This window comes from Taudactylus pleione, unplaced genomic scaffold, assembly GCF_031769625.1.
Source record: "Taudactylus pleione unplaced genomic scaffold, aTauple2 ptg000066l, whole genome shotgun sequence".
NCBI classification, from domain to species: Eukaryota; Metazoa; Chordata; class Amphibia; order Anura; family Myobatrachidae; genus Taudactylus; species Taudactylus pleione.
In genome coordinates, this window is record NW_028284468.1 from 36,233,205 (window position 1) to 36,248,913 (window position 15,709).

Consider the following 15,709-nt stretch of genomic DNA (forward strand, 5'->3'; position numbering starts at 1 on the left):
GATCGTGGATGCTCTTTGGACTATCTGATTTACAGTCAGCTGCACACGCCATCCCGTCTCGTCCCGAGTGACGTCATCACCAGCTGCCGATCACGGCCAGACGACACGGGACTACAGAGAGCCACAGCCAAGTTCAGGCTTCAGCTCTCTGATTCCCCAACCATTACCACATCCAAAACCACCGCATTTGGAGGAGAAGCAGCGGCTGGTCTCAGGAAGGGTAAGGTAGTGAGATAGCTAACATCTATTTCTGCGGGCGGAGGTGCCAGTCCATTCCACGGAGGAACTAACCACATTCTGCAAAAGGAGCTATAAACAAAGTTGTTTTTAACCAATTTCTATTTTTTACAGGTGCCACATGATCATTATTTAATATATATAGCGCTCAGTATTGTATTCTAACCAGCTGTGATAGCAAAATATATCATCCAGCAACTTACATTTATTTTCAGTATATTCATTGCCCCATTACACACACATCAGAGGTTGATGTTCATTGTTACATAGTAACCCAGGCATGTCAAACTCAAAATGCCAACCAGGCCGAATATTCAAGGTCTAAAAGTGTGTGGGCCGCAAGAAAAAAAAGTCATATGCAATTTTGAAAGGTTAATTATTAATAAAAATGAATGCAGTAACCCCTGTAGTAGTGTCCCTTATGCAATGATCCCCTGTATTAGAGCCCCTTAAGCAATGCCCACCTGTATTAGAGCTTCTTATGCAATGCCCCTTGAAGTTGTGCCCATTATGCAATGCCCCCTGTATTAGAGCCCCTTATCCCATGCCAGTGTAGTTGTGCCCATTATGCAATGCCCCCTCTATAAGAGCCCCTTATGCAATGCTCCCTGTATTAGAGCCCCTTATGCAGTGCCCCCAGTAGTGCCCATTATGCAGTGCCCCCAGTAATACCCCTAGTAGTGCCCCTTATGTTGTGCACCCAGTAATGCCCCTTATGCAGTGCCAACAGTAGTGGCCATTATGCAGAGATTCCCGGAATGCCCCTAGCAGGGTGCCTTATGTAGTGCCCATTATACAGTGCCCCCAGTAGTGCCCATTAAACAGTTCCCTAAGTAGTGCCCCTTATGTTGTGCCCCCAGTAATGCCCTCAGTAGTGCCCCTTATGCAGTGCCCCAGTAGTGCCCATTATGCAGTGCCCACTGTAATACCCCTAGTAGTGCCCTCAGTAGTGCCCCTTATGCAGTGCCCACAGTAATGCCCATTATGCAGTGCCCCCAGTAGTGCTCCTTATGCAGTGTCCCCTGTAATGCCCCTTATGTAGTGCCCATTATGCAGTGCCCCTAGCAGTGCCCCTTATGTAGTGCCCCCAAGTAGTGCCCATTATGCAGTGCCCCTTATGTAGTGCCCATCTGATTATGAAACAACTGCAAAGTCTGTAGGATCTGGTGCTTTTTATACAGCTCTCAGATACTCTCCCGACTTGCAGGCTTCCAAAGTACCAGGTGGCAGGCTGCTTCTTGCCGGGTGGTGCACCCGTAAAAAACAGCCTGGGGAGAACACTGTATATATATATATATATATATATATATATATATATATACAATTCCAAGTCTGTCCGGCACTCCAATATCAAGTAATGCTCCGGTGCCCTCCACGGTTGAGAAGCAGGCCGATAAATAAAGATCCATAAACGGAGGCACTCGTGAGACTGAGTAGTGTAAGGTAAAACCGTCCTTTAATCCTACGTTTCGGGAACAACTCCCGTCGTCAGGGACATACAGCAGTACTAAAAAACACCAAAACATACATATACCCCCAGAGCTGCCCCAATCAACATTGAAACAAGACACACCTGTTGCATAGCGGGCAAGAGAGGTCCCCTCCAGCGCGGCCAGACAGTCCAACGCCGGGTGATGACGTCATCCGCCCGCACCTGCCCCACGTGGTCACCGTCTCAGGTTGCCAAGCAACCCAATAACAAAACATATAAAAAATAAATCTGTGCAGCAAAAAACATGCCGCACGCAGTTAAAATAATAACATCATACATTTAAAAACATTCAATGACACAAAACGTGACTCCATTGATATTGTGTTCCTTAATATTATCTATACGGACAACAATTTCTAGAGGCAAGACAATGCTATACACATTATGGCGCAACATTTAGGTAGCCAATCCAACAATATTCCAGTGTGTGAATAAATCCTCAGTAACAACCCACCCTGCAACGCAGTATTCAACAAATACAGAAAAACATACAGACATTTACAACCACAGATCAATTATCAACTAGTACCATACTCATAGATCACCAAGATCCCATGAGGGTATCTCACATCAAATGAAACACTTTAAACCCAAAGTTTCATTAAGGCCTCTAGGGGCTAGGGTGCCCAATTTATGTATCCATCTCGACTCCTTTTGCAGTAGCCTCCTACCTCGATCACCACCTCGCTTAGAGAGTGGCTCATGGTCAATAATAATAGCACGCAGATTCGCCACCCCATGTTTAGCCTGCAAGAAGTGCCTTGCTACAGGCTGGTCGCTATGTCCCGTGTCTAGTGCCTGTCTAATGGCACTCCTATGTAACGCCATTCTTTCTTTAAACATCCTTTCTGTCTTGCCCACGTAGTTTAACCCACATGGGCAAGACAGAAGGTAAATTACATGGGTTGTGGTACACGTTAGGACAAATCTAATGGAGTATCTTTTCCCGGTATGCGGATGAGAAAATGTGTCACCCGCAGACAGTGATCTGCAGGTCACACAACCCAAACACCGGACACAGCCCGGCTTTTTATTTAAAAAGTGACTAGGAACGACTTTGTCCATATCCGTTATGTCAACTCTTACAAGCCTCTCCTTCAAATTCCGACCCCTTGTATGGCAAGGCATAAGCCTTGATCCATACAAAGCTGGAAGTTCTTTATCTGAACTAATAATTGGCCACCACGCCTTAGCTTTTCTGTTAATCCTACGACTATCCGTGGTATATTTGTTAACCCAAGGAATCACTTGTCTTGTGTTACTGACAACTGTTTTCTTTGGTACAAAAGTTTGATCTCTAGGTATATTTAACACCCTAGCTTTGGTACTTTCCAGATCCTTTCTTCTGTAACCTCGAGCTACAAACTTCTCCAACATCTCTTGCATCACTATCTCTACTTGTGCCGGGTCAGACACTATCCTCCGTACTCTCAAAAACTGAGAGAAGGGGAGCCCCCTGCATAAAGCTGCAGGATGAAAACTGTCATATTTGAGAAGAGTATTCCTATCTGAACTTTTAGAAAATAAAGTGGTTACTATGTCCAGATTCTGCAAAGATATATCCACATCAAGGAACTGGATATTAGTATTGCTAATATTATAAGTGAACTGTACTACACTACCCGAATCATTGTGTTGATCAAGCAGTGTACGTAAATTCATCTCCGTGCCACGCCACATGATGAGCAAGTCGTCTATGTATCTGTAAGAAAGAATTACATCATCCAATAGACGGCCCTCCCGAAACAAGAGATTTTGTTCTATGCTGTACATAAAGGCATTGGCGTACGATGGGGCCACATTGGACCCCATCGCACAACCCGCCCGTTGTACATAGTGCTGACCGTCGAAAAATAAATAATTCCTCTCCAAAGTGAGGCGTAACAGTGTTAGAAACAACTTCACTGGGGGACCCACATAGTTGACATTATCAGTAATTAGCAGTCTGACTGCCTCCACACCTGCATCATGAGGAATGCAGGTGTAGAGGCTAGTCACATCCGCACTGCACAAAATAGAACCACCTGGTACAGACCCCAAGGTTTTCAGGGACATTAGTAATGTTGTAGTGTCCTTTAAGTAAGATGGTATTTTTTGAACACAAGGATTTAAGATAGTATCCAAATACACCGAAATTGGCTGATATAGAGAGCCACGGGCCGAAATAATTGGCCTCCCCGGTGGATCCTTCAGACGTTTATGTATTTTCGGTAAGGTATAGTACAGTGGTACCCTTGGATGAGCCACCGTCAATGCGGACCGCAAAACATTAGTTATATCCTCTTTCTGAACTGCTTCCAATAAAATAAGGTCCAGTTCACGCTTATATTCCAAAGTCGGATCCTTGGATAATGGCAAGTATACCCTAATGTCCTGCAATTGCCGTAAGCATTCACTCCTATAGTCCGTAAGATTTTGCACTACCACAGCACCACCTTTGTCCGCTGAGCGGATAATGATATCCTTTCTCTGAGCTAGATCACTCAGGGCCACTCTCTCTTCCTTGGTCAAATTATTAATTTCATTGGATTCCATATGCATCTGTTGGGCACCCTCATCCTCCAATAGTCGAGTGTAAGTTTTAATAGCAGCACTCTTTGTTACAGGGTCAAAATTGGAATGAGGTTGTAGCTTCCTCAATTGTGGGGGAATATCTGGTATGACATTAGGTTTATCCAGGTTTTTACCGAAATGCTCTTTTAAACGTAATGTGCGGTTAAAACGGTAAGTATCAATTTTCCATTGGAAAAGATCCAATTGTTCAGTTGGTACAAAGGACAAGCCCTTTGATAAAACACGTTCCTCCACACTAGACAGGGGATATGAGGAAATATTAATCACTGAATCCTCTGTTTGCGGGGTGGTTTTCTGCCGCTGACACTGCCTTTGGTTTTGCCGCGCCCTCCTCGTTGGCCGGCAACCGGACTGTAGATAGTGGATCGGGTTTTTAAGCCTAAAGGGAGAGCATTATCAGTAGAAGTTGACGGTAATGACTCAGTCTCACTAGCAGACGTACTCGTGCCCTCCGTTATTCTGGAGTAGTGTCTATTATAGCGAGGCCGCCGGGTAGTGTGCCGATCATTAAAAGTTTGAGCACTGCTCAGCCAGGGATAAACCCTTCTTTGTTCATAATCCAGCTGTACCTTCTGTAACTTATTTTTCTTAAATGCAATTAACTCCCTTTTATAAGTAATAATGTCGGTTTATGAACTTGTTCAAAAGTTGCCAATTTCTCTTTAATCAAATTTAATTCCTTCGTGGATTCCTCTATAACTAACAGGAGGAGATCCATTGAACACTTGTTCAAAATACCGATCCACTTTTGACAGAAAGCAACATTGTAACGACCAATGGTGGGCATATTTTTTATTCTAAATCCTCGCGGTAATTGTTTGTTCTTATAGTAATCTGATAAACTGATACCGTGATACAGGAAATCACATTCCCTTTGCCGCATTTTTAACCATTGGCTGTATAATGTGTCAGCTGATGGAGCCGGGGCATCATCCTCTAGCCCCTGTGAGTACAAAATCCCCTCGGCTTCAATGTCCGAATAGCTGTGCTGCAATTTTGGATTAATCTGCGCAAAGTCTGTTGCCCCATCCATAATTTATATTAATAGTGATAACAGCCTTTAGAAAAATAAGGTCAATAAAAAAAGAAGTTCACATCAAATGTTAAAAAATCACACTGACCTCAGTGTTGATTGAGAGAGAAAGTCCCCTGTGTTGGTATATGCAACAATGATGCTGGTAAACAGTAATTAATGAGAATATGAGGGTGCCATGACCGAAGTACTCACACTAATGCAGTGTTGTAACTCCACAATACAATTCCAAGTCTGTCCGGCACTGCAATATCAAATAATGCTCCGGGGCCCTCCACGGTCGAGAAGCAGGCCGATAAATAAAGATCCATAAACGGAGGCACACGTGAGACTGAGTAGTGTAAGGTAAAACCGTCCTTTAATCCTACGTTTCGGGAACAACTCCCGTCGTCAGGGACATAGGGCAGTACTAAAAAACACCAAAACATACATACATATACCCCCAGAGCTGCCCCAATCAACATTGAAACAAGACACACCTGTTGCAGAGCGGGCAAGAGAGGTCCCCTCCAGCGCGGCCAGACAGTCCAACGCCGGGTGATGACGTCATCCGCCCGCACCCGCCCCACGTGGTCACCGTCTCAGGTTGCCAAGCAACCCAATAACAAAACATATAAAAAATAAATCTGTGCAGCAAAAAACATGCCGCACGCAGTTAAAATAATAACATCATACATTTAAAAACATTCAATGACACAAAACGTGACTCCATTGATATTGTGTTCCTTAATATTATCTATACGGACAACAATTTCTAGAGGCAAGACAATGCTATACACATTATGGCGCAACATTTAGGTAGCCAATCCAACAATATTCCAGTGTGTGAATAAATCCTCAGTAACAACCCACCCTGCAACGCAGTGTTCAACAAATACAGAAAAACATACAGACATTTACAACCACAGATCAATTATCAACTAGTACCATACTCATAGATCACCAAGATCCCATGAGGGTATCTCACATCAAATGAAACACTTTAAACCCAAAGTTTCGTTAAGGCCATAGCGACCAACCTGTAGCAAGGCACTTCTTGCAGTTTAAACATGGGGTGGCGAATCTGCGTGCTATTATTATTGACCATGAGCCACTCTCTAAGCGAGGTGGTGATCGAGGTAGGAGGCTACTGCAAAAGGAGTCGAGATGGATACATAAATTGGGCACCCTAGCCCCTAGAGGCCTTAACGAAACTTTGGGTTTAAAGTGTTTCATTTGATGTGAGATATTGTGTCATTGAATGTTTTTAAATGTATGATGAAATTATTTTAACTGCGTGCGGCATGTTTTTTGCTGCACAGATTTATTTTTTATATGTTTTGTTATTGGGTTGCTTGGCAACCTGAGACGGTGACCACGTGGGGCGGGTGCGGGCGGATGACGTCATCACCCGGCGTTGGACTGTCTGGCCGCGCTGGAGGGGACCTCTCTTGCCCGCTCTGCAACAGGTGTGTCTTGTTTCAATGTTGATTGGGGCAGCTCTGGGGGTATATGTATGTATGTTTTGGTGTTTTTTAGTACTGCTGTATGTCCCTGACGACGGGAGTTGTTCCCGAAACGTAGGATTAAAGGACGGTTTTACCTTACACTACTCAGTCTCACGAGTGCCTCCGTTTATGGATCTTTATATATATATATATATATATATATATATATATAATGAACACATGCACACACTGGTAAATTGGGAGGGTAAAGGAGCATGAGGTGCCCATAAGGGGATGATTCTTGTCTTGGGACCAGATCTGGTAGAGCAAGGGGTGCCGCTAAGCTGTTTTGAGTATGAGGTAGTACAGAAAAAAGTCTGATATATAGGTTAGATACTAAGGCCCTCATTCAGAGCCGTACGCTCTGAGCAGAGCGCACGCTCTGAATGAGGGCCGCCCTCCATAATTCTGGAGCGTCCTCCTGGACGCTCGTATAGCTGTGGGTCACCACCCACAGCCTATACGGGCGTGCAGTTTGATGGCCGCGATGGTCGTGACCATCGCGACCATCGAAACTGCGAGCCGGAGCCTGCGGTTGAGGTTTTCAACCGCAAGGCCCGGAGTGATTTTGGCTCTATCAGAGCCAAAATCACTCCCACTGACATCACTAGTGATGTCAGTGGGCCGGCTTCTGACGGTAGGCGTTCCCTTGGGAACGCCCCCGTCAGGGAGGCACGCCCCCGGCACGCCCACCAAAGGGGGCGTGCTGTCAATCAACATCGACAGCACGCCCCCTTTGATCAGACACAACGAGCGAAGGAAAGTCCTTCGCTCGTCGCGTCTGGCGCATGCGCACGACTGAGCTCCCGCCGTCGTGCGCATGCGCAGTGCACAACATCGACCCACTTGCGAGCGGACAGCCGCTTGCGAGTGGGTCTGAATCAGGCCCTAAGAGCTCTATTTAGTAAACAAAAACAATAATCTCTTATCTGCCATTTTTGCTGGATAAAGACTTTCATTTTGTTTGTCACTATATAGAAAAAAAAGTGCGGAGAAATCACTGATTTCTCCTATTCTTTTCTCTAATAACAGTGCTGCAACCCCTATAGGTTTTAATGGGGGCTTCGCACAAACTGTATTTAATAAATGAGAGAAGTAAAGCTTCTCTTTAAAGCTGGGTACACATGTAGCGACAGCTGCGGGGAGGGGGGTGGACGTGCCCCCGACCCACCCACCTGGCCAGCGGGACCCGCTGCTGTCTGGAAGATGATGGTCATTCAGTGTATACGAATGACCATCATCTACAGATATATCTGCAGATCACTCGATCTACTGATATATCTGCTAGGTGTGTACCCACCTTAATACATAACACCATCTCAGGATAGCATTATGTGTGCCCTCAGGGTAGATAAGCAGGAAGGGAATGTTCTCTTCCTGGTCTCTTCCATACTATGTAGCGTCCCCACCATGCGCACAAGGTACATGCCTTTCGTCTCTGCGAAAGATGGTAATGGGTTTCTTTAGCTCCTAGGTCTGTCCTGCCACCTAAAAAAAATTAAATCTGGAGATATAAAGAAAGCGATAAACGACAAAGTTTTAATGCCACTTTTCATTTTCCTTTTTAGAGCCCTAAAAATGTAATTATACATGGTTGCAAATTTAGAACATTTTCAGAGGGTGCAATTTTAAAGTACAAGGGGTTGATTTTTCAAAGGCATATTTTCGCAAGCTCCAGTAATATTACGGTAATAATTATATACAAAAAAATCCTATATATGAATATGAATGGTCCAGTATTACCATTGCAGATATTTAATTTAATTTTTAAAATGAATAGCTAAAAAAAGGCAGTTCATTTATTATTTTACTGCAGTGACTAGGGATGTGGGATGAACACTTATAGAAATATGGCAATAATCAATAAATAATTAAAAAAAATACATTTTATTAATCTAAACTATTCTAGCAGCCAATGAAAGTCAGACAATACAGTTCACACCCTTCCACACAGACAAAAAACAACTTTCTCTTGTTATTGCTCCACTATAGGGACACCCATGACACAGACCACACCCTGTGTGGGCCACACCCACGCCAGTTATGCCCCCACATCACCAGTTACACCACCGCAGCAACTGTCACACTCCCTGCAGCAGCACACAATAGGCCCTTCGTAAATTTCAGCTCCAGGCCCATGAGATCATTAATCTGGAACTGAAGATAATTGTATGTTGGTTGTCACCATCATTGTGTATGGTTGCACAAGCACTCAAGCCACCGCAGAGATACATCTCCAGGCCGGTGTATCTGCCTTCAGGTCTGCATTAGTCTGAAGGGGTCTATTTACTAAGCAGTGTTAGGAGACAGAGTGAAAAGTGATAAGGTGCCAGCCAATCAGCTCCCAACTGTCATCTCACAGGCTGTGTTTGAAAAATGACAGTTGGGAGCTGATTGGCTGGCACCTTATCACTTTTCACTCTGTTTCCTAACACTGCTTAGTAAATAGACCCCATAATTATGAGATCACGCCCCCTTTCCTTCCCTTCCTCATGCCACTACTCCAGGGCCTAAGAAATCCTAAAGCTGGCCACACATCTAAAGATTATCTGTCCAACCATCCAACTAGTTGATTGGTTGGAATGAAAATCTGGTAAGGTATGACAGCAAATGACAATCAGCAATTTGCTCCCAAATGCCGGAAAATGGACAAATACTGTAGTTTGAACAAATTGTTTAGCTCAAACATTTAACAAACTTGTCTGAACTACCATTTCATCTGTTTTCTGTCATTTAGGAGCAAATTGCTGATCATCATTTACTCCCATATGTTACCAGATTTTCATTCCAACGAATCAACTAGTTGGCTGGTTGGACAGATAATCTTTAGATGTGTGGCCAGCTTTAGTGTAAGACGCGCCAAAGTTTGAATATGGAGGTTTATGCATATCTGTCTCAGAACAATAGATGTACGTACAACACTACATGAGCCTCCCTCTGTATATGTTTCCGCTGATGCATAGTATGGGCCTGAATGTATCACGGACACACACAGCACACAGATAATGCACATCACTGCTGTGTGTAATGATTATATTTCTGCTCATCCCAATTATGTGTTTTTTTTTACTGACATGTATTCATCACATTGTATTTACTATAAACCCGCAATGCCCTGCCTGAGATACATAGCAGTGCCCCCCTGCCAGGGCACCTAGTGATGTCATAGTGGCAGCTGATGATGTCACTATTGGAGGTGTGATGGTGTAATAAGGCAGCTGGATGCTTCTTGTGTCATATCTGATATTGCTGGACTAGTGACAGTACAGATATTTTTTCTTCTCATTTCTGAGCGGATAAAATGATTTTACGATGAAGAAGACAGGAAATAACCATCCTAAGGACCATCAAGTGACTGTAAGTATCTGTTATAGAGCCGCTATGGACTCACTGTATTACTGATGGCTAATGATAATAGGTCACTGTTATATGATTTCATATAAGTTCAGAGTAGAGTTAGATACATTAGTTTTAAATTCTCCCATTTCTCTGTATTTATACTATTTACTATGGAATATTTATGTTTTGCTTAGAAGCTTTCCAGGCTTTCTAATAATTATGATAAGGTTCTGAAAATATTTAAAATAAAAGCAAAACTATTGTGAAATGCTGTTATACAAGGGGAAGTACATCTATATCACTGTTTGGTTTGCTTTATATTAGTGGTTTTTGTTTTTGGCTCTATAGTGAAGCTTCAATCAGAAGTCAAATTTGAGTGGTAAAAAAAAAACGGCCAATTCAATATATAGGCGATAAGGGACATTAAAGGTCGATAAGCTCATTAAGTTAATAAACATTAATATTTTATCGCCTGTAATTGGATCCCCCCCTATGACTTTATTACAGCAGCCAGTTATCCTTCCTGCTGATTTCCGATGCTGCCATATTCCTGAGATACTGTATTAACTCATCTCGCTGATTGGGGTTTTACAACTGGCTCCAACTGTAAAATAGTCCTTTATTTATTACACATAACCAAGTCAGACCAATACAAATGTCCTTTCACTCGCACAGAATAGGCTAGTGTGGGAGATCACCTTGGCATTAAAAATCCTTCATTGTTCTTATGTCTGTTTATTATTTCACAGGTCGCTCTACGCATCCGTCCATTTAATAGGACAGAGGCTAAGAGCAGCGCCCGATGCATTATACATCAGCTCGGGCAGCAGGTAAGAAAAAGCTAATAAAATTAATTTAGGTTAAATCATTGAATTAGTTCAATATTTAACACAGTTCATTTTAAAATAGTTTTATTACCAATACACTAGTATTAGATTTATTTGTTGCTTAAATTACATTATTTTACATTACAGCACATTTAGTTTGATTTTTCATATTATATATATATTTGTGTTTATAAATAAATAAATATGATAAAAACTAAATATTTTGCTTTGTGTATCAGAGGTGGATAGCTATCCAAGGTCCCCATATACTCAAAAGCAAATTAAAGTAATGACCTGCTGCTCAGATAGTGCCAGGTTTTGTCTCTCTGTGCACAAGATATGGGGAAATCATGGACCATTGTTGGTTTATGCAAATGCTGGGCCTGTTACAAAACACCACTGCAGGGCTCCTAAGCTGCTCCTCCCTCTTAGTAACCAGCTGATTACATTTGTCAGACAGGGGTGTGACCTCACAGACCAGTAGGAATTGGCGAGCTCTCTGCTTGTGGCTTCCAATTGGTCTACATGATCACACACCCCTAGGCTGTACATGCAGCACCACACCAGCTATTGCTGTATCCTATGAAGATAGTGATAAGAGAAGATGTATCTATATTTATACTGGAGAGAGGCCAGACAACATCTTCCATCTTGTGCTATCTGCCCAATCCAGGGCTCTCCGTTAAGTAGGTAAAAAAGATGTCATGTACATATTTATGGACAGTAACATATGGCATTTCCCTCCAATTATGAGGGTATGCTGAGACTTGTAGTTCCACAATAGGTAGCAAACCACTTGAGGCACAATCCAATAGGTTATTATAACATGTCTCACTTACAGTTAGACACGGGCTGGCTGGCAACTTTTAGCCTGGGGAGCAAATGCATGCAGGCGGCACTGGCAGAGGAGTAGCGTGTAGCCAGTGTGACCGAAGAACGTGCGTGCTACGGCGCCGCCCCCCCTCAAGTGTTTCAGGGAGGAGGCGGGTCCATATGGGATTAATGTAAGGTAAAAATAAAGATTAGGGGCAGCCCCCTGTCGTAGTGCCCATATGTAGTGCCCCCGTGTGCCACAGGAGATAACCCTTATGCAGGCCTCCAGTAGTGCCCCCAGTAGTGATCCCCCCTATGCAGTGCCCCTTGTGCCCCCAGTAGTAAGCCCCTTATATAGTGCCCCCAGTAGTGGTCCCCCTGTTCAGTGCCCCTTGTGCCCCCAATAGTAAGCCCCTTATATAGTGCCCCCAATAGTGGTACTCCCTATGCAGTGCCCCCAGTAGCAGTCCACCCCCCCATGCAGTGCCCCCAATAGTGGTGGTAACCCTTATGCAATGTCCCTTAAATAGTGGCCCCAGTTGTAGTCTCCCCCCTATGCAGTACTCCCAGTATTGCCCTTTATATAGAGCACCCAGCAGTGGTCCCTCGCAGTGCCCCTAGTAGTAGTCCCCTCCCCCCTATGCAGTGCCCCTAGTAGTAGTCCCCTCCCCTTGTAGTGCCCCCAGTAGTAGCCCCCCCCTTGTAGTGCCCCCAGTAGTAGTAGTCCCCACTTGTAGTTCCCCCAGTAGTAGTAGTCCCCCCCTGGTAGTGCCCCCATAGTAATCCCCCCCTGGTAGTGCCCCTAGTAGTCCCCCCCCAGTAGAGAGGGACTTAATAAAAAAAACAAAAAAAAAACACTTACCTGAAACTCCCGCTCCTGGTCCCGACGCTTCCACCGGCTCCTCTGGCCGCTTTGCATTATGGGAGAGACGCCGTCATGATGACGGCTCTCCCATTACCCACTGCGGGAGCCGGAAGATGGCTCCCGCAGTGGGAGCAGCGGCAGCCGATGAGAGTCTGACAGACTCTCAGCGGCTGCTGATTACAGCAAACACACAGCTGCCGGCTTCGGCGGCTGTGTGTTTGTGCTGTGTAGCGCTGACCGAACTCCGTCCGGTCAGCGCTACACACGCGGTGCAGTCTGTGTCACAGTGACACAGACTGCCCGCGGCCCGCATGACGCTGCGGCCCGGGGGGCACATGGCACCCTGCCCCCCGGCCCAGCCCGCCACTGGTTGGACAGACCCCCAGGCTTATGAGGTAGACCATTCTGTGTCTTAAGGGCCTAAGAACCAGTGACTAGTAGAGCTTTTATAGACATCAGCAAAATGTTTCTGAAAACTGTGCTGAAATGCTGACAATTATCACTTTATACTCCCGAATTACGTTCCTATATGTGACTTCGCCGTCATCCATTAATACAAACTGGACTTAAGATGTTCTGCTCCAGCCGCAGCGGTGCTTGTAGAACCTGTTGACATCTACTGAACATGTGTCTTCTCTTTCCTTACAGACAGTACTACTGCAGGACCCTGGCGAGGATCCTGGTGATGTCCTGCGTTGCTGGAGGACCAGAGAGAGGACGTTTACCTTTAGTGAGGTGTTTGATCAAGCAGCTACCCAGGTGATTATAATCCTGAGATCAGTGGCATCACAAGGGGGTTGCGGAGGGTGTGATCCACACCCCGGTGTCACCCGCTGAGGGTGACACCTTGGCTCCTGGCACTGAGGGAGCCGACCATCACTGCACACAGGTACCTCCTGCACCCTCCACGCCCCCCCAAGTAATAGGCATGAGGGATTGGGCCACAAGGCCACGACCTCTGCTCACAAGGCCACGCCCCTGCCTGCATGGCTATGCCCCCTTTTTAGCAGCAGACGCCGCTGCCTGAGATATTTATAATGAATAATTAGAGTTAATAGTATATATAATACAGTACTCAGGAACATCTTATGAGTGGAGGGTTCCTGTGTGCAGTCTGTGAAAGGGTCCCTCCAAACCATTGTATGCGAGGTGTAGTCTCTGGTACTGTGCCAGAGCCTATTGCGCATGCATATATCTCCAAGAAAATGGTGCCACAAGATAGATTTCTTTTGAGGCGGCTGCATGGTAAGTACATTAATGGGTGTATGGAGTGCGGTGTGGGCCCCCCTGGACTCAGGTGCCCACACACCCCACACCCATTATACTTATGGTAGCGCTGCTCATGCTCAATCTTTTAAGGAAGTAAAGCATGAGAACAATTTTATCATTACATGTGAATGTAGCATCAGACATTAATGCCTGTACAGCTGTCATTTCTCCTTATTCAGTATAGAGCATGTTTTAAAAAATGTTTGCATGATTGCTTATGTAGCATCAATAAACGTGTCTCATTTCAGGAGCATGTTTATCAGTCCACAATGAAGAACCTAGTGGATGGTATCATTTTGGGGTACAATGCTGCCATATTTGCCTATGGCCCAACAGGTAAACTTAATGTATATAAGTGTAATTGTTTATATTGTATTTGTAAAAGTAGTGAGCAGGTGAAATGAGTGGTGGTAAAAACATGTGGACCATCTGTATTGTTAGTAATTGTGAGCTAGTAGTTTCCTTACGGGCTGTGCAATTATCCATGTGGTTCCAGAAAGTGATGCGTTAGGTGCATGGCAGCTTGTGGTTATCACTGCTTCTAAACTCTCACTGACAATGGAATAGGTGCACCCATCACCAAATGTGATAGGCAGCATTTTATGGATAAAACAAATATACAATAGTGCACAGTCTATCCATTCACTAACAAGCGGTGACATCCCTGAGAGAGTGAACTGATGAGCAGCATCCTGATGAATATTGGTTTAGTCTCATGATGTCTGTCACTGTTCATTACTGACATGACACATTGTATAATTACATATCTGCCATACTTTCTTGTAACGTCAGTGAGTGTATGCTTAAAACCTTTATATTTATTACAGGCACCGGGAAGACGTTTACAATGATGGGCAATGGTCATGAACCCGGAGTGATATTCCGCACTCTGAAAGATCTATATAAGACCATTGAGGAGCAGAGAGGGCAGAATAAATTCTCTGTTTCATTGTCCTATGCTGAGGTAAATATGTGAGGAATATATGCTTGGTTTATATTCTATGTGTCTTATTTAGAGCTGGATGGAACGCTGGAGGTTTCTACATAAGATATGCATTTACATACTGCACATGTACAGGCAGCGGGAAACATGCATTAGCCAAGTATATTGCAGCACATTTAGACATGATGCATAGGTAGATTTGGGGATGTACGTCTCTTGCCGGTGCTGTAGGGCCAGATGCAACTACACAGAGTGATGATGTAAATGACCCCTCTACATGTGCAATCAGGGGCATAACTACCATTCACCAGATGCCCTAGCAAAGTTTGAGGGGGACCACTACTCTGCTTAGAATTCCTTTCCTCATGATATACAGCATCTGGAGAACCACAAGTAACCCAAGTCCTTTCTAGAGAGTAAATGTGGATTACACACTTGTCGTGCTTGTATTGCAGAGAGCGATTATTCCTTCATTACATTTTCAGGTCTACAATGAAACCGTTCAGGATCTGCTAAGACCGTCCTCTGGATGTTTGACCCTTAGAGAGGATCCCTATGGCAACACCAGGATAGAAGGGATCGCTGAGTTCTTCCCCAGCAGCCCTGAAGAGGTAACTATCATTAGTCTTTGCTACCCTTATGTAGCATCCATGCTTCACCACTAGTTATCCCTGTCTATATTATTATTATCACCTTTTATTTATAAGGCACCACAAGGGTTCTGCAGCACTGAACAAGGGGGTACAAATAACAATGTTATATAAGTACAGACTAATTCAAACAGGTTTGCTGTCTGCAAAGAACCTATTAATGTGTGAATAAGAGGGCCC